At 45.3% G+C, this 26,173-nt stretch overlaps 1 protein-coding gene across 1 annotated transcript in view; it reads left to right on the top strand.

Annotated features, from left to right (window-relative positions):
* Positions 1-15,169: 15,169 nt before the first annotated feature.
* LOC147751179 (uncharacterized protein C3orf20 homolog) overlaps positions 15,170-26,173 on the top strand; it is a 452,887-nt gene continuing 441,883 nt past the window's right edge. The window contains exon 1 of the mRNA XM_086919068.1: positions 15,170-15,297. The gene's annotated coding sequence lies outside the window, so the exon portion shown is untranslated. The remainder of the gene's footprint in view (positions 15,298-26,173) is intronic.

Here is a 26,173-nt window from a genome sequence, read left to right as displayed (position 1 = left end):
CGAGGGAAGGTGCACCCCGCTTCATCGATCCTGTTGTCGAAATAAGTGGCCCGAAGACTTTTCCCGCGAAGATTCCCGCCTCCTAACGGCTGCGACGGACTGCTGCCCTGACTGTAGACCTGTTTTGGCGCCTGGCGTAGACCTTGGTATAGCGAGACGATTAGACGGGCCTTCCTGAGGACGCCATTGATCTTTGAGTTAAGTATTTGTGGGTCGCTCCCAGAGTTCTTTGTTGTAGACACTTTAGCGAGTGTCTTTGTTGTAAACACTTTAGCGAGTGTTTTTGTTGTAGACACTTTAGCGGGTGTCTTTGTTGTACACGCTGTGTGAGTGTTTTTGTCGGTGACACTTTGCTAGCGTACTTTGTTGTTGTTGTATTTGTTTGACGACTGCAGCCGCCAAAGACCGAGGGTTTTGTTCTTGCTGGGACTTGGTAAATCCCGTGACCCTTGAAGTTTGTGAAACTCGGCTAGTGTGCAAGATGCCTGGTCGCAGTACTTTGTTCAGTTGCTTTAGACCTTGTGGTGCGGATTCCCTGCTGGAGGACTCGTGTCCGATACCTCCGGTTGGAACTCCTACATATGACTTATATAGCAAACATGGGCTAGGCCCGATTGCTTTTAACGATTATTGGATCAAATATACAAAGAAAGACGGCGATCTTCGTTGGCCACCTCACGGTAGCTTCGAAGCGTCGATCTTAGATAATTTGGAAATAAAGTTGTTCGAACGTAAATCAAGGCCGGCCATGTTTGATGCCTTTCGGTTCTGGCGCAAAGAAGCCCGACAGAAAGAGATCAGACAAAATAAACGTAGTCAGCGAGATACTGTTGCTACTATAGTGAAGAAAGCTGAGCAGTTTCAGCGTGATAAGGAGGATAAGGATAAGGAAGTGTTTGAGAGATTACAGCGTATGTCCATAGACAAATGCTATCCTGTTTTGTCTACGGAGTCGGATAAGAAGGAAGAGGCAGTTGAGGATTCTTTAATGTCCTATCTTATGAAGTCGCCACCTCCGTACGTACAGGGTACCGCAGTTCCTGTGGTCCCTGCCGTACCTACTCTCCCACTTGTTATTCCTCCGCCTATTCCTCAACCTGCACCCGCTCTTCCGACTGTTCCTGCTCCTGTGCCTGTTTCTATTCCTACTGCTCCTCCGCTTCCACATACTCCTGTTCCCGCTACTGCTCACGCTACTGCTCCTGTGTTGTTAACCCCTGTCGTTGCTAACGTCTCTACTCCTTCTCTTGTTAGTCCTGTGTCTTACTCTTCTCCCTCTACTCGTAATCGTGATTCTCCCCTTGCGACAAACTTCTTTCAGTCGCTCGGACCTGTTTTTGGGTCTGCTGGTTCTGATGGTCCACAGAGACGTAGCCAGCTTCCTGGTAATAGAGAACGTGTTGCGCTATACAATATGGCGATGGGTTGGATGATAAACCCTGTTAGAAATCCACCTCGTGTTGTCCTCGAAACGTTTGATCAATTCAACATACCTACTCAGAGATATGTGTTTGATGAAATGTGCAAGTTCTTACATGATCAGATAGCGGCTGTTGCGCCTGACGAGGTGCTGACCGCCCTGTCTAATCTTCGGCTTCAGTTCGCAACTGGACTGATAGTCGACACTAATGTCCGACGTGCTATTGAACGGTTGCTATCTCTTCGTCCCGCTCCTATTCCTCATGCATTGTTCGTTGAGGACATTGAACAACGAGATGGGTCTGGCCAATATCCTATGCGAGAAGTTCCGCCAGTTTGGGTACCCGCTGATAATACTAATGCTAATGCTCCAATACCAGCACATTTCCAGAGAGTGTGGATACACCTCCCTTGGAAACGATCGGAAGTGCTTCAGGTGAAACAAACTTTGCCTGATCCTCGCAAAAATCCTGCGGGGTATTACAAAGAATTATCGCAGCTCGTAGACGCTACGATAATGAATCTGGCCGATATCGACATGTTGTTTGGCAATGTCGTACCGCAACCGGTATGGGCCAAGATTCGTCACCAAGATCACGCGAATGAATTAGGTGGTGATTGGGCTGCCATTACAGCGGCAGACGCTGGACAAGTGGCTGCTACTAAACCCGATCAGTTGATTGAACTTCTTCCCCAGCGAATCATTACGTTAATGAAAACGCTTATGCCAGCTATGAGGGTAAATTGGGACAAGTTGTCAGCCTGTAAGCAGAAGAAAGATGAGAGTGTTTCAGACTTCTTTACGAGGTTCGAGGAAACATTCGTCGATCATAGTGGGCAGGATATGGGTACTGAGGGTGGACAAAGGTTGTTTGTGGATAAATTTGTATCGAACTTATTGCCCGACTTGTGCAATAAATTGAAAAATTCGGAAAGTTCATGGGCCGTTTCTACCTCAGCTCAGATTCTGGCTACGGCACAATATTACGAAAATAGAGAAAAAGAGGAAAATGACCGTGCCGATAAAAAGACGAAAGAGCTGAAAACTAAAGTTTTGTTACAACAAGCATATCCGCCGCGTTCTAATCAGAATGCGCCTCAGCAGAATAGATCGCAGTCGCAATCGAATCGATCGCAGCCGCGTGATGATTCATCTTTTCAGAGATCTTCGTTGGGGTACAATCAATGTGCTTATTGTAGACAGGAGGGACACATTAAATTCAATTGTCCTGCTTTAAATGACCGTAGTGGTGGTAATTCGTCTAGAGGAGGTCGTGGTGGTTCACAGAACGCATCACGTGGTAGAGGTCGTGGTGCTCAGAACGACTGTTCTGATAACTCGTCAAATTCTAATAATTGTTTCGACCAACGTGGATCATCGCAAGGACGATCTGCGCAGTACAATGTAGACGATTATTACGTCGATCAGGGAACTGACGATAGTAATTACTAGGACAGCCAAAGACAAGGAGAGGGAGTGGTATCAGTTCCGGTTGATCAGAGAGGGCCTTACGTCGCAGTTGCTACATCGGGCGTCGTTGAGCCTTTTCTGTTGGACACTGGTGCAGCGAAAAGTTCTATCATGCATTCGAAACTCCCTGGCGCACCTTTGTCTGGCTTAACAAATGTATCTGTTGGATTCTCTGGCGCCCCCGTTAGCAATCCAGTTTCGCGCCCTTTGCCCCTTAAAATTGGGCCTCGTGAGCTCGAAGCTCCGTTGATTTTAACCACTGGTTGTGGTGAAAATCTTTTGGGTCTGGATTTGCTTAAACGCTTGTATGCGACTTTGTATTGTTCTCCTGCGGGTGTAAAGCTTACGTTCGGAGAGAAAGTAGTCTCTCCCATGTATTTGTCCCGCGATAAGCTTCCACCGGAATTGGATTCTCTTCCTGCATCTTTGTGGGCGACGGGTCCAAATGACGTGGGCCTACTTGATATCTCCCCTTATGTTGTTCAGTTGAAATCGAATGTGCGATTGCCACGTATTCCCCAATATCGTATCTCCCTGGATGGTGAACGAGCTTTGTTAGCGATCATCTATGATTTGATCGAGAAAGATGTCATTGAAGAAACTCGGGGAAACGTGTGCAATAGTCCTGTACTGCCCATTCTTAAACGTACTGATCCTACCAAACCGCCTGTTTATCGTTTTGTTATTGATTTACGGGAGGTGAATAAAATTGTGGTTCCTCAATTCCCTGTTGTGCCTGACATTACGGCGCTACTGACTCTGATTCCAGCTACGGCTTCATGGTTTTCGGTGATTGATTTGAAAAATGCGTTTTTCAGCATCCCGATTGCCGAAGAGAGCAGGGACCTTTTCGGTTTCTCTCTTGGTGGACGTAGCTTCCGGTTCAAACGCGCTCCTCAGGGCTACTGTGAAAGTCCATCGATTTACAGTCAAGCTTTGAAGGGTCAACTAGATGCGTTTAGGTTGCCGGTTGGTGCGGCTTTAATCCAATACGTCGACGACTTATTGGTGGCTGCTGATACTCAGGACATTTGCAAAATTGCTACAGTGTCGTTGCTGCAACATCTCTGTGAGTTAAATCACAAGGTGTCACCTTCTAAACTCCAATATTGTTGTCAAGAAGTAACCTATCTAGGTCACTTATTGTCAAAGGAGGGAAGGAGATTGACCCCAGAGAGAATTGCAGCGATTGCGCGCATGGCTGTGCCACAAACCCAAAGAGATGTGCGTGCCTTTCTAGGTATCACATCGTACTGCAGGCAGTGGATTCCTAATTTTTCATTGCTAGCGAAACCATTGGTGGCTCTTACGTGCAAGGATGTTTCGACTCCTTTACCATGGACGGAAGAATGTCAGAAACGTTTTTCTGAATTACGTGATTCATTGTGTTCGGCCCCTGTGTTAGGTACCCCTGATTACAGCAAGCCGTTCACGTTATATGTTCACGAGAGGGAAGGTTGTGCTTTAAGCGTCTTAACGCAACCTTTTGGTGGTAAGCAACGTCCATGTGCATATTTTTCCTCGACCTTAGACCCAGTAGCTAGAGCATTGCCGAGTTGTTTGAGAGCAACTGCGGCAGCTGCGGTCTCCATCCGACAATCAGCAGGATTGGTCATGGATAATATGCTTACGGTGATGGTTCCGCATGCAGTCGATACTCTTTTGAACCGTACGAAAACTCAGCACTTGACGAGTGCGAGGTTATCTGGGTACGAATTGACGCTCTTGGCAAGCCACATTCAGATAAAACGTTGTAATGTCCTAAATCCGGCAACTTTGTTACCAATTAGTGCAGAGTCAGATGCAGTAACAGAACATGACTGTTACTTGCGGACAGAGGAGGAAACAAAAGGTCGTGTGGACCTTAAAAACACCCCATTGGAAGACCCGGATGGCATCCTGTATGTGGATGGGTCATGTTTTAAATTGCCGAATGGTGATGTGACTACTGCTTATGCTGTGGTGACATTGAATACTGTTGTTGAGACTGCGAGATTGAATCAGAATTCTGCCCAAGCTGCAGAGCTGATCGCTCTTACTAGAGCATGTGTATTAGCAAAAGGTAAACGTGTGAATGTGTACACCGATAGTCAGTATGCTTTCGGTGTAGCGCATAGTTTCGGACGATTGTGGCGAGAACGTGGTTTCTTGACGTCACATGGCACGAAAATACAGCATGGCCAGCTTGTGAACGATCTTTTGGATGCATTGACTTTGCCTGCTCAAGTTGCAATTGTTAAATGTAGTGCGCATCGTAAGGTGACGGATGATGTTGGTCGTGGTAATGCGTTTGCAGATGAGATTGCTAAGGAGACTGCCCGGAACCTTAGCACTCGAATGTATGTGACGAATTCGGTTAGGTGGCCTACAGAATCAAGTATGTGTGAGAATACTATAGAGAGTGTGAAAGCAATTCAGAATGAGGCCACCGACACTGAAAAGATGAAGTGGAAAGAAAGTACGGGAAGGTTGGATGTGAATGGTTGCTGGATTGATTTGTCAGATCAGAAAAGATGGATGTTGCCTGATGCGTATGTACTGGCCGTTGTGCAAATGGCACATGGGTTAGCACATATTAGCGCGAAAGGTATTTGCAAGTTGTTGGCTGATGTGTGGAAGAATGATGGAATTACTAAGTGTGCTGAACGTTTGGTGAAGAATTGTATGGTGTGTATAATGTACAATCCTGGCAAAGGAACCCCAACTCCCCCTGGCAGTTTTGCTCCTCCTTCGTATCCCTTTGAGGTGATCCAATTGGACTTCATCCATATGGAGCGATGCAATAACCTGAAATACGTTTTGGTTGTGGTTTGCGCATTCTCCCGATGGATCGAGGCCTATCCCCTCAAAGATAATACTGCCTTGTCTACTGCGAAAATCCTACTGAAGGAATACTTTCCTCGGTATGGAATGCCTAGAGTCGTGTGGTCAGATAACGGAAGTGAGTTTGTTGGAAGTGTGATGAGGAGTGTGTGTAAGGGCCTTGGAATTAATCAGAAATTCCACAGCGCCAATCATCCCCAGTCAGCTGGATTGGTTGAAGGGTACAATGGCACCCTTAAACTAAAATTAGCGAAGATCCAGGCTACGACTGGACTTTCGTGGCCTGACGCTTTGCCTCTAGCATTACTGTCAACTAGGGCGACTGTACACTCCCGAATAGGGCTTAGTCCCTATGAAATAGTGTTCGGCCGTCCTGCGAATGTGTGGGGGGTTCCTAGGCCAGGTATATTCGTTGATCTTGAGTACCCGATGTTGATTGACTACTTACATGACTTGACTGCTAAACTGAGGTTAATTCATCAACAGGTTTACGACGCCTTGCCGACGCAGACGGAGGGTCCAGGCCACCAGCTCCAGCCTGGTGATTGGGTTGTCACCCGAAATTTTTCGCGCAAGAAGAATCTGGACCCCCGCTTTGTTGGACCTCACCAGGTGCTTTTGGCCACGAGGACTGCCGTTCGTCTTGAGGGACGGAAGAACTGGGTACATGCTACCCATTGTAAGCGAGTCCCTATTCCTTTGCCGGCAGACCCGTGGGTGAGGAAAGGCATTGCGTCAACAGAAGCAGCGACATTGCCGGCGTTTGTACCTTTCAGTGACGCACAACTTGTTGGTGAACACTCAGCGCAGCAGAAAGCCATTGTAGGAACATTGTCAGCAAGAGACTCAAGACCAGACCAACGAACTGATCAGCAGGACGCTGTCTCTTCGACAGATCCTTTGTTCGACGAGCAGACACGTCCTGGGAAACATCGATATTCTTTGCGTTCTCATACTAAGGACAAATAAATTTTTGCTTGCTTTGCTGAAACTGATAACTGCAATATCTTCGTTTCCCCTGATCAACTGTGAACAATTCGTATCACTGAAAATTGTTTTGTACATATATCAAGATTTTTTTCCTTGTATCTTTTTCCTTCCACAGCTGAATTATTGTGCTAAATAAAATACATATTGTGTATTGAGGGCCGTAGGGCCGCGCGCGTACTTCCTTCTGGACAGTAGGTCTTGACGCTAGGTTAAAGGCCGTCGGTTCCTAGGAACTCCTGGGAATTGACTATTGCTGCACAGAACGAAGTGCGTCAAGAAACGTTGCGGACGGTCATAGGGAAATGGCATTTTTGAAGCTGAATGATTTGGAAGGAGCTCAGGCGTATAGAGTCAAGCTGCAGAAACTTAGTCGTACTAAATGTTTTGTATCCCAATTGTTTGTACTGTTTTTAACTGCTTCTGCATTTCTGGCGGGTGGGGTGTATTACACTATGTCTTACTTCTTACTTCCTACCCCTACTCCTACTCCTTACCCTAACATTACTTCTACTGCTTCTCCTCATTCCTTTCATATGTTACCAGAACACGAACAGGCTAGACGTGTAGAATTCCGCAACAATTCCTTTATCCAGCTCCTCCATCAGCATCAGTTAGTGGTTAACACTACTAATTGTTGGGTGTGTGGGTTGATGCCACATACTACGGGTAAGGGAATTCCATATCTGGTGTTACCGTATAGTTCCCAAGGGTCAGCTCGAGCATACCAAACAATGCTTCGAAGCGCACTAGGTTTCCACCCCTCTCCAGAACGTTCCCCCAAACCGGGTCCTACCTCATGGCAGTGGGTGGTATCGATGATAATACAGGATTTGGAAGATGAGATCTATGATGCTTATCTCATCCCTAAGGCAGAGGTACAAGCCTATAGGGCACCGAATAGAGGGGAATATAGTACGTTCACTAATGAAAAGCAGCTTAAAAGCTCGTCTCCAATATGGGTCGTACCCCACACTGGTAATCTTTGTCTTGTGGGTCGTGGCTCGCAAGCCTCACTTGGAGTAAGTGCTTGCACTGAAAGTTACGTTCTGTCAATGTCCCCGATCCCTGTGTTTCTGGCTGCCAAGGGTACGTACTTCATCTGTCATGATCGTGCATACACATGGTTGCCCGCAGACTTCATGGGCTCATGTTTTGTTGCAAATCTGTTGCCTCCGACGTTCACTGTAGATGCCGATTACCACAAGACTAGAGTTGTACGAGGCGTAATTAGTGAAGAGGATACTGCCGGTCAAGAGGCAGGAGACTTTTTCAAGGGTTTCCTCCCGTTTTGGGGACCTATGGTTAATAGTAGGAACCTGAGACATTTGACTCGAGTGGTAGAATCGACAGCTAACATTACTGCCAGTGCCCTTGGTAATATCACCACAGAACTTCAGGCGGAGAGACTTATGACATTACAAAACCGTATGGTTTTAGATGTTGTCTTAGCAGATCGCGGTGGGGTATGTAAAGTGATCCATTCGAGCTGTTGCATTTTCATTCCAGATAATGCTCCTACTGTCTATCAAGCCATCTCGAAGTTGCACAAGATCTCCGAATCCATACACGTGGATGTAGGGGATTGGACGCTACTTGGTTGGTTTTGGGGCCTGGTGTCGACTTGGGGTTGGAAGATTCTGACGATCATCGGGGTTGTGGTAGTGTTCCTGTTCACGTGTTGCCTTTGTGTGCAGTGTGGTCCTGCCTTATGTGGCCTCTGCGCTACAACGTGTATGAGACAACCATCTGTTACCAAGGGGACTCGGTTGGACAGAGCTATGCTACAACGACATCTTGATGGTCTGATGAATATCGAGTATGATTCTGACTAGTGCTTGCCTACATGAGGGCAAAAGGAGCGTCTGAGGTTCCGTGACAATTGTAAGTGGTGTTTTCGACTCACACGAATATGGTCGAGTCTAGTATCTATGAACCGCAAATGACGAGTTTAGCAAGTGTGCGCAGTTTCGCTGTGCTAACTTAAACCGTTCGTTTGTTATGTGGGTTTGTCATCTGTACCCACGGGTTCCATCTTAGATACGGCATCCATTTTGTCTCTTGCCCTCAAGTAGCCAGCGAACGGACGCTGTCCGCTTCGCGACCCTGGGACTCCCAAGATATTTGCGGAAGACACATGTTCTTTGAAAGTGTCTTTATGACGAGGGGGATGCTATTGTAAGGCAGATGGCGCCGCTCGAGGCTCATCTTGCCGCACGGGCTTATTGTCTCAGTTGTGCATCTCATTAGGCACGTCCCTTTGATGCCTGTATCTCGTGCTTCTCGACACTCCCCTTTTACACCCTTTCCGATCTCCCCACTGTTTCCGTCTTCCTCTGCACCTGTCTTCGTTCCTGTTTCGATCTACTTTATTGCTGATTGGAATTTGCTAATGGTGGGAAGATGGGTTTTTACAGTTGGGAACCGCCAAATGTTTCCGCACTTATGTTCCGGATCTTGTGTGTTTCAAAGTGATCTAAGCGACCCCTCTGAGAGCGACTTGTGGGAACCAGGTTGTAAACTATTGTGTATCATGTTATCCTATGGGTAGAAACTGTATAAAAGGAGCGATCCACAAATACAATTTGAAGCAGTCTCCCCGAACTACACTCGATGTACTTCCTGTGACTTCTGTGTTCCCTGCAGTAAATAAACCTTGACTCTTTGACGCCGAAGGAAGTGTCCCGTGTCTCTGTGACTTGTACGCCGGAGCAGGTTACCCACGAAGGTTTCAGGTGTTGTGCCCTGGCACCGCTGGGTCCAAAGAACCCAGTCCTTCACGTGGGTCTTGACTCTTGAAGTGTCCTAGTTTAAAGGGGTTTTGTCGTAATCCGTCCAGAAGTGCCCTTAAACAGTAACTTTGTAACTTGTACGTTCTCCATTATAAGTCAATGGTAACTCGCGACTGTGTTTAGACACTGCACGTGTCTCCCGTGGGTCTCCTATTTCCTAACCATAGGTTGTTTAGTGTAGCCCCAGCGATTCCCTAGCCCTAGGCCTATTCACTATTCCTGAAGTGGTTCTTATACCACTTACTTAGTATTTGGTTTGTGAGGCCCCTAGGGCATAACTGTATTTGTGCATCTTATCGTATGCTAATTGAGTAACTTGTGATGTATTTCGATCTCTGACCTCATAAAGAGTGCAGAGGGGTTGTGTTAGAAATAAATACATATATATTTGATATATACCTTGTGTGGTGTCCTTTCAATTGGTATTCAAGGGATTATAATTGGTAAAACAGCTTGCTTTACATGCTCTCTGAAGTTTTAGCCTAAGACTGCTGGTCCATGCTACCACTAGGATAGCTTGTCTATAAGGATGACTTTACAACCACCATCAATAAGGGTCGTTTAGACTGGTGCAAGGCGCCCACTAGAATAGTGGAAATCATATGCCAGGCTAACTTCTCACACACCCGATAGCCAACCGCGTAGGTTTCGTGGAGAGAGAAACTAAAAATCACAGCGGATCCATATTGGGGGAAAGAGTGAGTCAAACACTACTGACAGACTACATAGGAGCCCCAACACAAGTATAAATCTGCCTTTAGGATCAATCGGGGTGTTCTTAGCTTGGAAGAGTTTCCTAACCGAATCTATGTGGTTGGGCCCTGAGCTAAAGAGGAATATGTAGTGCTGTAAATCTGCCCTACTATCTCTGCCTCACCATCTATACTGCAGCTTCGGAACCTCCCTATCATTCAAGCAAGTACAATTTGCTTCCCAGTTACTCCTTTCATTCTCGTCAAATATTCTTTCATTTTAGCTTTATAAACTTTCATTTTAGTGCAAGTCTCCTTAAAATCTAGCTCAGCAGCATCACCTTGTGTCCTTTGCTTGTCTTTCAACCACCAGGGCACTAACTTGATACTTGGTTTACAGCCCCTCAGCAATTCAAACGTACGTACAGATGTAACAGCAGGTGGAAAAGCTCTATAAACTAGTAACATGGATTGTAATACGTTCTTCCAACTTAGACCCCCTCTGACAGACAGCTGTATAGCCTCTTTGACTACATGGATGAATCTCTCAATCTGTCCATTGGTATCTGGGTGAAACACTGCAATTCTTTTATGAGAAATGCCACATTTATCCAAATAATTCTCCAATTGTTTGCTGACAAATTGGGGTCTGTTATCTGCAACCAGTTCCTGGGGAATACCCTCTCTACAGAACACTTCATCTAAAAATTGTATAATCACTTCTGATGTAACATCTTTGACCATTTTGATCTCAGGCCATTTGAAAAAGTAATCAATTAAAACAATACCAAAAGACTCCTGCCTTGGCAATTCAGAACACTGACCAATAATGTCAAGACATAATTTGCACCAGGGTGAAGCTGGTAAAGCAACTGATTGAGGATCAGTGGTGAGAGCCTTAGCAGATTTATGACTATTCACACAAAGCTCACATATCCTTACTTGATGTTCCACAAAAGCATCAATGCCAGGTCACCAAAAATTAGCCTTAAGACGTCTTCTGGTAGTTGAAATTCCAAAATGACGTTCATGAGCAATATCAACAAAAGATTTCCTCAAAACCGAAAAGGGGGATACATTTGTCCCCCTTAGAACAATCCCATTTTCTACTGCCAGTTCCTCACACACTTTGAAATAACTCATCAAATCTCCAGAACATTTCCTCTCTTCTGGCCAACCCTTCAAAATAAAATTCTTCACACAAATGAGCTGCTGGTCACCATCCATCTCCTTGTTCAACATCTCCTCTTGAACAATGGGACAATCAGTACCAAGTAAATTGACATCCTGCACAGTATAGGCCACTTCACACTCATCCAAGTCAAACTCATCAGACTCTTGAATAGGCAGGGGTAACCTGGACATTCAATCAGCATGCCCATTGGTCTTATCTGGAACATATTCTAAAGTGCACTGAAAATTCTGCAACCTAGAAGACAACCCGGCCAATTTGGAAGACATAGTGTGTCCACCACCCGGTGCTAACAAGTGAACTAAAGGTTTATGATCAGTTTTAATGCTGAACTTTGTGCGCCAAAAAAAGGATCTGAAATGTTCAGCACCCCGTACACAAGCCAATAATTCTCTCTCAATTACAGAGTACTGTCTCTCTGTTTCCCACAAGTTTCTCGAAGCATAGGCCACAATCCACTCTTTGCCATACTCGTCTGGATCAAAACAGCACCCAAACCACAACTGCTGGCATCCACCATGACCACGCAGTGCTTCCCTACCACAAATGGTTTAAGACACAGAGCATTCACAATTAAATATTTTACAGCTGCAAAAGTAGCAGACATGTCAGTCCACTCAAATGTAGTGGTTTTCTTCAAGAGACACCTAAAAGAATCTATCAAGGCTGTATTATTGGGAATTCATTTTCAATAAAATTCAACCAGACCCAGGAAAGGAACTAACTGCCCCTTACATTTAGGAATAGGTGCTTTACTGATATTCTCAACATGAAACGTCTTGGGCTTAATACCATCACAACTAATGCAATGTCCCTAATATTCCACTTCCTGTTTCCTGAATTTGCACTTATCCAACGTAGAGTCAAACCTTTGGGTACTAATGCACTCAAAACCTTCTCCAGATTGTGATCATGCTCATTCTCATCCTTACCAAAAACCAAATTATCATCTTGAAAAGCCAGAGCACCACTGAGACCACTCAACGTCTCCTTCATTAATCTCTGAAACACAGATGCTGCACTAGCTAGGTCAAAAGGCATCCTGCAAAATCTGAATAATCCCTCTGGGGTAATAAAGGCTGCTAGATTGTTTTATTCTTCATGTAACACCACTTGATGGTATGCACTGCCCACTACGCTACTGTTTGGACCCAGCCATATGCAAATCAGTCTTGATCCTGTGCCCCATGGGAACAGTCCAGACCGGACTGCCAGGCCAGGTCATTCCTGGACCGGAAACAAGCATCCTGGGACCGGTTTCAAGGTATGTCACCCTTCTTCAGCCAGACTAGCTTGAGTCTAGTGACACATCGCGCCAGGATACTCCTGAGTAACAGAGCGCGCAATAAAAGGATTTATAACATAACATAACATAACAGTGAGCAAGGGACTCATGTCTGGGCATACCCATCCCACTTAGGGTGAAAAGTGTTACAGCAAACAAATGATGGATGGAATGCTGACAATGCAAACATTCTCCCGCAGAGGGACAAATAGAAGAAGAAGAAGGAAAGACATTGAGTAAATTGCAAGCAAATGAATTTGACAAGAAAGCTGATCAAAGATAAGCAAAGGACTGACCCAAAGCTCACTGTAAATATTAGTATTGTTCTCAATTGGTTGGTCTTCCATTGCAGACAACTAACAATAGATTAAGGTGACCCTTCTGACATGCCTCTTGCTCTGGTTTAGCAAGGGTATCATGGCCCCAGAGCAAGCAAAGAAAATAAGCTCCGGTATATTCACTTAGGAAGTAAAAGGCAACATAACTGGGTGCAGTGGAACTCTTCGTACCCTGGAATCTGGTGCCGCTGTACCTGATACACTAATTATACTATCACTAGGGACCCTGGCCATGCATACTATATATTGGTCTTGATGTCTAGATGAACATGCATTTTTTCAATACAATCCTGCAATGAAAGATAAAAACCATATCTAATTACTTAAGTTTAAGAAATCTCTGGAAACAAATCAGTGATCAAGGTCTATATACAGACTGTGATCAGTACACTACGACATGGAGGGAGTGCAATCCTTCCTAAACTGAGTTACTTTGTCATGAGTCTGTACCGTTTACTGTTCATGATCCCATAGCAGCCACGTTTCCTGGGTCCATGTGTAACTGGTTAGACCAGTCCTGTTTTTTTTTCCTAATAATTCTGGGACTTGCAGTCTTATTTGACCTAGTATAAAACTGTGAAACGTAGCAGCTATGTGATCCTAGGGGGTCACAAAAACCTAAAACACTGCAGACCAAAGCATAAGCAATGAAAAACAATTGACAGTGTAGCTCATAACCCTCAAATGAAGGGGCAGTATTTCGAAGTGTGAAGAGTGTGTTTCCTGGCTCTGGCATGGCAAGCCCCTGTGCTCAGGGTGGTGCTGGCCAACCGACCTGTTGTTCCACGCGTGGCTTCTTTGTATTATTGGCTACCTGTCAGGAAGGACGCCATATTGTATTGTATTGCAATTGCAATTATATAGCGCTTACTACCCCTGACGAGGGTCAAAGCGCTTTTTTGGCGAGTAGCACAGTTCTCTAGAACCCATAAAGGATTAGTGTTGAATTAGTATAGTGAAATATGAAAGTAATTAGAGCGGTGGATATTAGTCAGTTATTTGGAGTGAAAAGGATAGCGGAGGGATAGAGGAGGAAAAAAGGTTTGCATTTATATAGCACTTGTTACCCCTGATGGGGAGTTGAAGCGCTTTTTTGTCGAGTAGCACGCTACTCCGGAAACCCATAAAGGATTAGTGGTGAATTAGTATAGTGAAACATGAAAGTAATTTGAGGGGTGGATATGTTAGTCAGTTGTTTGGATTGAGAATGGCAGGGTAGGGATGGAAGAGGGAAAGAGTTTTGCATTTATATAGCGCTTTCTACCGCTGATGAGGTGTTCAAGCACTTTTTATATTGTAGTTTACTTCTCTTTCTACGGAGTACAGGCTTTATTTAGTTACCACCGCCATACACCCCCCTACCCTCCCCTCATTCAAATATAGTCCTTCCCTCCACACCCCATCCTCAACACCATGAACCTGAGGGGAAAACACGGATCAGCATCTCAGACCAAGGGACACACGAGTTACAGAGTGGATATTAGTAGACTAGGGTGACGAGGAGTCCCGGATTTGCCGGGACATTCGCTGTTTTCCACCTGCTGTCCCCGCAGATATCTGCAATTTTGGCTCATGTGCCGGTTTCTTGAGGAGTTCGACTGAAAACAGTGAGAGGCACTTTTTTAGCTGGTGTAAAGCTGTGCTAGTAATTAGCTGTCATAAATCATCAATTTAAATAACAGGTATGTTGCTGGCTTTAAAAATGACATTTTACTTATTTTCTTAGTACCTCTTCTGTATTCCTATGTTGATGAGAGCTGTCCGTCTGCGCCTCGCAGTGGATGCAAAATTGCAGTCCTGCTACTTTTGCAAAATGTACCGGTTTTTGGTTCTCAAGATCTGGTCACCCTAGTAGACAACCATCATTTGGAGAGCAAGCGTTTTTAATTAAACGTCTGTGTGCATGTTTCTACATATTCGTAACGTTCACTGTGCCCCTCTGGTGGAGTTGTACTTAAAGCAGAAAAATCATTGAATTATCTGAAAATATGCACGCGCCGACACTCAGAGCTCTTAGGGGTCATCACTAGTGGTTTTACCTGCAAAAATCACCAACAAACGAATAGAAAATAGCCCCGCTTGAACTTCGTGAGTGTCAGACAAAAAAGCAGCATTTCAAAGCCTGGGACGGCCGGGTAACCAGGCAACGAGGCTCGACCTCAAACTCCGAACACAGAAACACTGGCGGCGACCGGCGAGTGAGAGAGGCTCTCTCCTTCCCGGCTGCGAGAGGAGACGTCACTGGGGGTCCAATGTAGCACCCGTTCCCACCACGGGACACAGGACGCGCCTTTCCAGGTATGTACACTTCTGTATTTTCCTGGCGCCCCAAACAGAATCGCTCTACAGACGTTGAATACGGAAACTGCACGGTGCGATTATTACAGAGCTCACAAAATGAGCAGCTTGTTCGGGTGTGAATCATGATTCGTGCATTCTGGGATTTGTGTGGTCCTGCATGGATAACCCACTCGCCTTCCCAGTTTTAGATTTGAGTGGTCTTCCGGTCTGGTTATTCACCTGCATGGGGTTGTAATTGTACAACAGTTTGAGTATGACCGGGCAGTGTTTGTCGTGCGTGGTTGGTAGAGTGTGTGGGGTGCAGCGTGGGTGATGGAAGAATCTGTGTGTCCTGCTTGAGGACAGGCGCGCGCCAGGCACGTCATGACCTTGCACTGCATACCGACACAATTGTAGTTTTGCTTTTCGTATTATGTATATATGTTTACACTGAAGCATAACTCTCCCACTGCCGAACTCCCCCCCTTCAGCCTCTGCCAAAGTTGCAGTAACCTAGGTTTTTACCAATGTAATTATCCTTTTTCTGCGACTTTCTTCTTCTGGTGATGCCCTTCCATTCTGGACCTAATAGTAGTTACAAGGCTCAGTGGATTTATTTATTTGTTTATTTATATATAACTGTGGACATTACCCAAAGGTGTTAGAGCGCTTTATAATAAACAGGTTCCATTACAAGAGATACGAAGTTACAAACCGCTGCTAGTCCTGATCATTACAAGAGGCACAAAGTATCAAGTCGCGACATATGGATATTTGCTCATTTCGATCATTACGAAGGCACACACTTACAGATTGTAAGAGAGGTATGTATTGTAGGCAGTGGTCGAAGTGGGGAATAAAAAGTAGGGGAACTGTGGGTGGAGAATCAGGGGCGGGAATAACCGAAGATTGGATCAGTGGGCGGAGTCAGGGTTGTGGCTAGAAATCGCAAAACATACCAATTTTTAGTACGTTTAGCCTTTTTTACTGACCAGTTACAGTTTATAACGTTATTTAATTCAAACAATGGATAAACATGTTTATTTGAGGTTTAATTCAGGAAAAAGCAAATACTCATAGGGAATACAGGTTTATGTAAAGCGGGCGAAATATAAGCAGGAACAATGGCATTGGCGCAAATTCAGGATAGTGAGTGTAAAAATTCAGGACAAGGGGTCAAAATTCAGCACACAAATTCAGGACAACGGGTATGCTTTGCAGACACATCAGTGAATGTCATGCAATAGTATATAAATAAATAGGCAAGGAACATAAGTACAAGTCACTTCTACCCCGTCACCGCTCCTTCCCTGTCATTTCCCCTGCCCGGTCACCGCTCCTGTCCAGTCAGCACTCCTGCCCCATCACCACTCCTGCCCCATCACTTCTCCTGTCCCATCACTATTCCTGCCCCTATCCGTTCACTGCCCTATCCATTCACTGCCCCTATCCATTCACTGACCCTATCCATTCACTGCCCTATCCATTCACTGTCCCTATCCATTCACTGCCCCTATCCATTCACTGCCCCTATCCATTCACTGCCCTATCCATTCACTGCCCTAACCATTCACTGCCCCTATCCATTCACTGCCCTATCCATTCACTGCCCTATCCATTCACTGCCCCAATCCATTCACTGGCCTATCCATTCACTGCCCCTATCCATTCACTGCCTATCCATTCACTGCCCCTATCCATTCACTGCCCTATCCATTTACTGCCCCTATCCATTCACTGCCCCTATCCATTCACTGCCCTATCCATTTACTGCCCCTATCCATTCACTGCCCCTATCCATTCACCGCTCCTGTTCGTTCACCGCTTCTGCCCCGTCACTCTCCTGCCCCATCACTTTTCCTGCCCCGTCACCTCTCCTGCTCCGTCACCTCTCCTGCTCCGTCACCTCTCCCGCCCCATCACCTCTACTAACGGGACAGCAAGTAAACAACCTTCATGTATGTAAGTAACTTGGTCAGCGCGCAAATGGTTCCCTTAGCACGGGTCTTTACATGCAGGGGTTTCCACGAAAATTCATGCCTTTAGAGCACATTCACTCAAGGGAACATTCACGCAAAATCACAATCGCTTCAAACCACCACAACTGGGAACCTCCGAGATACTCGGTCAAAACGAACTCTTGGTCGCCTTTTCTAGTTCAGAGCAATACATGTCCAGTTCATTACAGACTAGAACATTCCCCAACACCCCAAACAATGTTGTCCTGCAAAATACGGGTATATCCAAAAATGCCGCGTTCAGAGCTGTCTGTTAAAAATGACAGGCCCTGAATAAGCAAAAGTACACAAAGCATACAAGTCGATAAGCAAGTATCACGACAAAACACCAGGAGACTAACATCACATTACAGAACAGGCCTGGAATGTTAAATTAGCCGCTGTGCAGGAAAACTCCGAATTATTGTCCGGAAAAAACTGTAGAGTATGCTGAAGCCACGGTGTGGCTGTGGATCTACAGTTTCTGGCCCTGGTTGCTTCATGACATTCGCAGGAATGGACATCTTCAAGCAGCTGGACAAAGGAGTAACTAGATCAGTTGGCACGGACATTAAGGCCTAAAAACACAAGTCACAATTTTTCATGCTTTTGTTTTCCTCACAAACTTCTTACAAAGACATTTTACCACCTTAACCAAAAAATAATCATGCAGGTTTCGCAGAGTTGGTGGCAAGTTCCCGACAGTCCTCTGTCTGGGGAAAGCTCCTCTGTAATCACCAACTCAGCATGAGATGCTAAAGGCAGAGGGCGGCGCATTGTCATTCGAAAGGATTAATCAGCCTCAATCGGAATGACAATGGGCCGCCCTCCGTCTGTGTGAGCTCAGGGAGGGGCTGCTGCAGCCTCGGGAGTTTAACAGAGAAGTGCGAGCAGCCCCTGGAAGCTGAATGAAAAAAGTTATCGTTTTTAAGTTGGACTATTTTTGCCGTCCCGGGACGATTTTTTGAATGAAAGAAGTAGGGGAACGGACTGAAAGAAATTTTAAAAGTAGGGGCACGCCGTGCCCTTCCGTCCCCGCCCACTTCTACCACTGATTGTAGGTAAGAGCAGCAATGTTAGATTAGGTGAGACAGGAGTAGCGCAGTTCGTCTCAGTCTAGGGGAGAGTAAATTATCTTCAGGGAGGTTGGCTGACATCGGGACAACAGGGCAAAATGTCTTGAAGGGCTTTCAGCTCCGTTTTGAAGATCCACATTGAGGTGGTGGTGCATAGTTTTGGGGACAAGGAGTTCAACCATAGGCGCAAATAGAGCCAAATTTCATGGGAGAGGCCACTAAAATTTTCAGGGGGGGGGGGCTGATTCTTCCAGCAATATGCAGAGTGGAGATGCAGGGGCTCTAAGAAGGGATGAAAACATAACAAAGCCTATTTAACAAGTAAATGGTCTTTTCAAGACCTGTGAAGTACTCAAGTGCAGCTGTGTGTGTGCCTGGGAAGTTGTCTCAGCCGGGCTGCCACACACCACGGCGGTGGGGGGGCTGAAGCCCTTGGAGCCCAATGGGCGTTGCACGCCTGAGTTCAACTTTCTAGTCGCACTATCCGAGAAAGATTGTGACATGAGTTGTTGCTGTGTAAAGGTCGGAGGTTCTTACAACATTGCTTGAGCATTTCACAACAGTCTTGAGCCTCCTAAAAGCTTTGGTTTGTTCGCTAGGTAGCGAGGAGTGATTGTATGCAAGGCCTTGTGGGTGATACAAGCAGTCTTATGCATTGCCCAGGCTTCTATCGGGAGCCAGTGAAGAGTGACAAGCATTGGTGATATAGGGTTGTTTCTTTTCACCCCATGGACGAAGCATGCTGCTGAAAGTAGACCGGATTTTAGAGGGTGAGCTGAGTCTTGGGAGACCTGTCACAAGAAAATTGCAATAGTCAATTCTGGAATGAACCAGTGGTTGAGCAAAATATTTCAGATCTTGTTCGGGAACGAGCGGCAGATTCCTAGTTGATATCAGGCATTCCTGGCCATGGTGCTGATTTGGGTTTGAAGGTTAAATCTTTTATCCAGATTAACTCCCAGAGTTTTTGCACTGTCAACTATGATGGGTTTGCAGTTGAGTGAATCCATCCAGGATTGTACAGATGGTAGTGAATTTGAAGGCAAAATCAGGAGGAATTCAGTTTTGGTAGTTTTCTGTTTTAGGTTGCGAGAAATCATCTGTTATTGAATGGAGTTGAAGGTGTTGGCAAGAGGAGAGCTTTCATTTGTGGAAGAGACCTTTAAGTAGATCTGAGTGTCATCAGTATCATGGTAGAGGATCCAGGCCTTTCATAATAGAACTTCCGGAAGTTCGATAAAGAAGCTGAACAGGGTAGGAGCAAGGATATAACCTTGTGGTACTCCTTAATCAGCGGCCTTTGGTAAAGAGAGACAGTCGTAAATTTTGATTTGCTGTGGTCTGTCCATAAGGAAGGATTCATATCATTTTAGGACCCCACTGTCAATGCTTATATCATTTTTTTAGTGTACCTAGACACCTGCAGTGATTTAATGTATCAAAGGCTGCCAACAAATTGAGAAGCATAAGAGGCTGTAGATCCCCAAGTCTAGGACTCAAATAGAATGATTGACAACCTGAAGTAGCGCTGTTTCGGCACTCCATCCTTGATTGAGGCTGGATTGGAATTTGTCTAGAAGGTTATTGTCTTTGATATATAGATTGAGCTGTTCCTCTACACATCTTTTGATGATTTTTGCAAAAAAAACGTGGAGCTTCTAAAGTGCTTTCCTGTCGTTTACCAAGTTTGTGATTGGCCATAATTCAAGCAAAGAAAACGAGCTCCAGTGTTCCAGTTTGGAAAGTTAAAGACACCATACCTGGTGTGCAGTGGACCACCTTTACCATGGGCTCTGGCGTCACTGCTCCAGATGCAACAATGATAACATCGAGGTGGTGCTTTGGCATAGCCTTACCCGACCTGAGAATCTCACTCGGAATCACAGGAAGTGCAAGCCACTGTCAAATCAGAAGCTTGGATGACAGACAGGTGTGCAGGGTTACTCTTTAGATTGAATCCTACTAGACAGCGCAGCTGTCTGTTTGATAGGGACTTCTTGGGGCATCCTGAGAGCTGACCTAAAAATCTATTCAGACCATTACTTACCATTGAATTCGTAAATCATGTTTGCTTGCTTTTTTTTTCTGTCTTTATATCTTTTAGGTCGTCTAGCATGTCTTTGTCCCTCCAGTGGAGCACAGTCTTTTTACTGTATTTATCCATGAGTGCTTGCTTTCTGTGAACATTTTGTTCTTATCTTGTCACATTTTCTGTGTATTCAAAGACTACAGTAAATGTCAGATTCTGTCTTCCGAGGGAGCATGGTGTTGACTTTTCTTTATCTGACTTCAAAGTGAGAGGATTTATCTGACAATCTGGGCATGTGAAAGGAAAGGCTTTTTTCTAGCACACAACAAAATGTAAATGTCTGTAAATGAACTGCCCAAATATTTCAGAATATATAAGAATTAGGAAAGCACAAATTAAGCAATGTTTTTTGTAATTCTAGAGTTTTCTAAAACAAAGATTTTGATATGAACAAAAGAAACCAGTACGCTAGCGGATTCCATTTACACACATTATCTATTGTGCATTTGTAGTTCTATCAGTAAAACTGTATGTCTAGGTAAGTGTAATGGCAATTTCAGTTGAAAATGTGTTGTCTGTAATGGCAGTGCACTTCCACACCATGCCTACTCCACTGTCCGCCACTCCACTGTATGACACAATAAAATGCTCCATTCTGTGCAACTCTACTCTACTCTATTCTATGCCACTCTACTCCACTCTACGCCACTCCACTCCACTCTCTATGACACTCTAGGTCCCTCCACTCTAGGTCCTCCCACTCTAGTCTCTCCGCTCTACACCACTCTACGCCACTATACTCCACTTCACTCTGTGCCACTCCACTCTACGCCACCCTTCTCCACTCCACCCTACTCTACACCACCCTGCTCTACTCTACCCTACTCTGCCCCACTCTATGCCACTTTTAATCTCACTACTCCACAGCATTACACACTACTCCACTCCATGACACTCTACGTCCCTCCACTCTGACCCCCTACTCGATGACCCTTCACTCTACAACACTCTACTCTGACAGTCTACAACCCTCTACTGCACACCACTCTACTCCATTTTATACCACTCCACTGTACGAAACTCTACTTTCATCCAATCTGTGACACTCTACTCCACTCTATGCCACTCCATTGTGCTCCATGACACTCCTCTCTACTCCTTGACACTCCATGACACTCCACACTATGACCCTACACTCAATGACTATCCACTCTCCAACACCCCTCTCTATCTAAGCCACTCCACAACCCTCTACTCTATGCCACTCTTCAACATTTTAAACCACTCCACAACACTTTATGCCACTCCACTATTCAACACTCTCCTCTACACCTCTAACTTTTAGCCATGCTGAACAGCACCACACTGGTGTACAACATGGCTAAACACATTGGCAAAACCAATAGCTCTTGCAAAAGTGAGACCTATAGGCTTTGCCAATGCTTGTTTTGTCAGGCAGCGCCACTGTGCCATATGGCACCGACCTTTAAGAAACACCTCTCCATTGGCACATCGCTTCCCCCTGCAGCCAACACTCTACTTCATCTTTATGAAAAACCTTCCAGGTTTCCCTGCCGTGTGACTATCACAGCACCACTGACATGTTTCATTTTACAGAACCACACCTTTCGGGAAGTAGCCCAGGATCAGCCTGAGAAGTGAATAAACCCGTCACAACCCCATTGACCATTCAGAGTGGCCTCATACCTGTGGGGAAATAGCCCATACTCCCCTTAACTTATCGGCTTTTGCAGCCCGTGGGATACTCTGCTTGATTTGTTCATCTGCTGGCCTGTTACTGGCTGTGCTTCATCCACCCAGAGGTGCGAACCCACATAGGGACCTACTGAGTGACAGGTGTCCACTCTGCCCCAGTCCTGGGCTTTTTAAAGGAATTGCTTCTATCACTTTGGCCAGTTCGCTACTCTATGATAGAATCTGTATCTTTTTTATTATAATTTTGTTCTTTGTGTTTTGGAAAACCTGTAAAACACAGCCCAGAATTCTGCAGAATTTAGAAAGCAGGGCTTCTTTCTTCTGGGTTAACGCGCTTCAGTGGTTCCTTTCTGGGCTGACTTTAGCGCTGTTGGCGCCCAGTGTGACAATCTTTGTTGGCTCCACCACTCCTAAAAATCTCCTTCACAAATTCCCTCACTACCACACTCCACCAGTGCACCTCATCTCTTCATAGCCCCCCTCTCACATGCATTTCATTTGTTTTATAGCACTTCTAATACCATTGTAGGGAGCACTTTAGATCACACATATATAATACAGAGCCAATGAATCATACATGTGTAAATCAGTGTGTAGGAAATGTTACATAAAACAATAAGGATCACATGGCATAGGAGTCACATGTCACTGATACTAGTTGGCAGTTTTTGTTAAGGGTTTAAAATGTACCACAATAAGAATGTATTTCCACTCAAATGACCCCTTTTTTTTAATCAACATTAGGATAATGAAAGACTGGGGAAAAATATAACGTTCTAACCTATATGAGGCAGTTTGCATACAGACGTTTGATGATGGATCATATCTCACTGTGCTATACTATGGTTGTAACTAATGAACTGCAAGTAACAAAAGGATCTCTGCAGTGATCTACTGAGCAATCCACATAAAATAGATTTCTGTGAGCTACATGGTGCTCATTCTTGGCAGCAAGCATATTAACCCCACACGCTAATTTATCATGAGTGGAAACTGCCACTAGACAAAACTTTGATGTCTCTCCAGCAGGAACATTAATCACCAGAGTTATTTTGAAAATGTTATTGTTGCCTGAAAACTGCTGGACACACAAGGAATCTTGCAGCAGATACTTACTAAACCCATGTTGTTTTAATGGTGCCCCCTGAGGTCAGCTCCTGGTGCGACTGCACTGGTTGCACCGCCCGAGACCCCTAACAATCCATTGATTCCACTGAATGTCAGAGATAAAAAAGTGTTTTCGTAGGTTGCACGCCTGAGAAATTCACCCTTTTTTCCCTGCACACCTTTGCTGCCACATACACATAGAAAGTGGGATTGTGGGGAATTAGGCACAATGTTAGTGTTAAAAGCTACATGTACAGATTCTTTTGTGCCAATTCCTGACCCCCCACCACCCTCAATCAGAGACATTTTAAATCATGGGCAAAGTGGGCTCTGGCCCAGGGCCCCAGCCATTCAGGGGGCCCCCTGATAGAGCAAGCTCTGTTCTGCAGAGAGTCCTGCCCTGATGACCTTGACCTAATTCTTAAACAGATTGTTTTAAGTACTGTTTTCCTTTCATTTACTTTTTTAACAGCTGTTTTTATTAAGTTTTTTCTTCATAATAACACATACCAGGCACACATTGGTTTGGTAAGTTGCGACATTCAACAATGACCGACAAAAAAAGGAAGAATATTTCTGATATTCCTGTCATTTACATCTTTCTGTGTCCAATGAATCCTTTAGAGTTTCACAGCAAATTATACCACTTATACGACATCTTTTATATCTTGCCTGGCATCAGGCAGGTATATGTCTGTGGTGCCAGTGATGATGTTCCAAATACGTCTTACTCTGTGCAACAGCACTGTGCCTGCATTTGTCACAATGTGCTCCGTAACTGTGGAGGAGGGGTGTTAACCAAACTGTGGCAAAACAATACTTAATGTGTTAGGGATCTCAACTGTGAGGCTGGCGCTTAGGTACTCTGGGAGCGACTATCTTGGCGTTAATGTCTGTCATTTGTGGTCTGGCGCTGGCTGCTAGCTTGGCATAGAGCATTTTCATGGTTGCACTTATTCAGTGGGTCGGAATTCTTTACCTTACTCCTTTCCGCTTCTCCTCCCTGTGTGCTCTCCTCTATGGTATGCACTCTTGAGGTGTATCATCTACAGGAGTGTGAGAGGGCGTGGCATTCCCTTGTGTGTGGGTCAGTGAGGTTAGGATTACATCCCAATTTGCAATGGGGGGGATCTTGCGGATCCCAAGCATGTCCTTGCATCTGAGTGCAGTGCTTTCTGCTTTGGCCCAGTTTAGCATGGAGTGTCTCCACTTTATTATGAGCGGCGGCTCAGGGTCCTTCCGTCTTTTGTGATTAGCCTTTTTGCTACTGCCAACCCCAGATTTAAAAATGTAGACGTATTTTTATTGTTGCAGATTCTATGATATAAATGCAGAAGATGTACATGCCATTCAAACTGGAGTGTGCAACCTGTGCAGTGCACCAGCGCGTTGACTACTGCCAACCAAATTCTGTTAATGTGAGGCACTCCCATAGCATGTGTAGCAAGTCCGCATCTAAATGCATACATCTGGGACATTTGGTGTCTTGGCTTCTAAAGTATTGATTGATCTTTGCTGGCATGAGGTACCCTCTATGGGTGATATAGAATTGTATTTGTTGCAGGCGCCCATTCCTTGGAACCTGAGTTGAGCTCGACAATACTGAGGCCCATTCTGTGTCTGTTAGCAGATGTCCTATGTCTGCCTCCCAGTGCTGGCAGAGGGCCAATCGGTTTGCCGCCTTGTGATGCCTGAGGGATGCTGCAAACCATTTGACAAGGTGCCCACCTTGACCCATAACGTGTAGGTATTGGATGGTGAGGTGTGCCTCTGGTTCAGTAGTCACGTCTCCCCATTTAGCTGTTATCGACGCTAGTAGGGAGTAATGCAGTAGAATTGGCCGGGAGGTAATTTGTCTCCCTCCATTAGCATTGTATATATGACTAGTGTGCCCTCTCCATATAGATTCCCCATGTCCTGAATTCCGGCAGTGTGCCAACTTTTGAGTTTGGCTGCTGTGGTTACTGTGGGACCTCTGGGTGTTCCCTCCAGAGGTAGGGCTGGAGCATATGGTGTGGTTTTGGGGGTGATATACAATGCTGTACAGAAGCTCTTGTAGGCCACATTCAGCAGTAGTGAGTCAGGCGGATTGGCTTTTGAAGATGGGTTGAATATTACAGCTAGCTTTGCAATCTGTAGGGAGGGGTTGTGTGGTTGCTGTGTCTCCACTGTGGCGGTCAGCAAATCATCTGACAACCCATTGTATTTGGGCTGCTAAGTAATACTGTTCCAAGTGTGGAACTGCCAGGCACCCTGGTCCACCGGTAAGTGGAGTTTTCCCTAGATTTTCCCCATATGAATTCTTTTACTAATCTTTCAAGAGGCCAGAAGAAGGATGATGGGATGTAGTGTGGGAGATTTGTGAAATAATATAAAAACCTGGGCAGTATTACCATCTCTACTATGGCCACTTTTCCTGTAACTGATAGTGGGAACATTTCCCAAAACACCATCTGGGAGCAGAGTGCAATCAGCGCTCTGCCCAGGTTGCCATCTTCCAAGTCTTTTGGGCTCATACTCTGGGTCACCGCATTGTTCGCTGAAGGGATATAGACAGGATTTAGTGACGTTTACTTGTAATCCTGATATAGAATAAAGTTTTCCAATATGGTTGCTATTCTCTGTGGGATGCAGTGGATGTCTCTTATGTACAGCAGAAGATCATCTGTGCACAAAGATATTGCGTGTGCTGTCTCCTAGCGCGATGCCGTCTGCTATCTCCCTGTGTATTCCTTCCGCTAGTGACTCAATCGCTAGTGTGAAGAGCAATGGAGACAGAGGGCAGCCCTGCCTAGTCCCTCTGTGCACTTCCACAAGGCCGGATATGTAGGGGCCTCTTTTAACCCTCGCAGTAGGGGAACTTTACAGTAGCTTCACCATGTTGATATATAGGTCTAATATGAGATAGCCTGCTCTCTGCCATTGGGTTTGCGAATACGTGGCAATCCTAAAGAAGAGCCAAATGTTTA

Source organism: Lissotriton vulgaris, chromosome 1_1 (assembly GCF_964263255.1).
Source record: "Lissotriton vulgaris chromosome 1_1, aLisVul1.2, whole genome shotgun sequence".
NCBI lineage: Eukaryota > Metazoa > Chordata > Amphibia > Caudata > Salamandridae > Lissotriton > Lissotriton vulgaris.
Note: the sequence above shows the minus strand (reverse complement) of the source record. Positions and strands in the feature narration are given on the sequence as shown.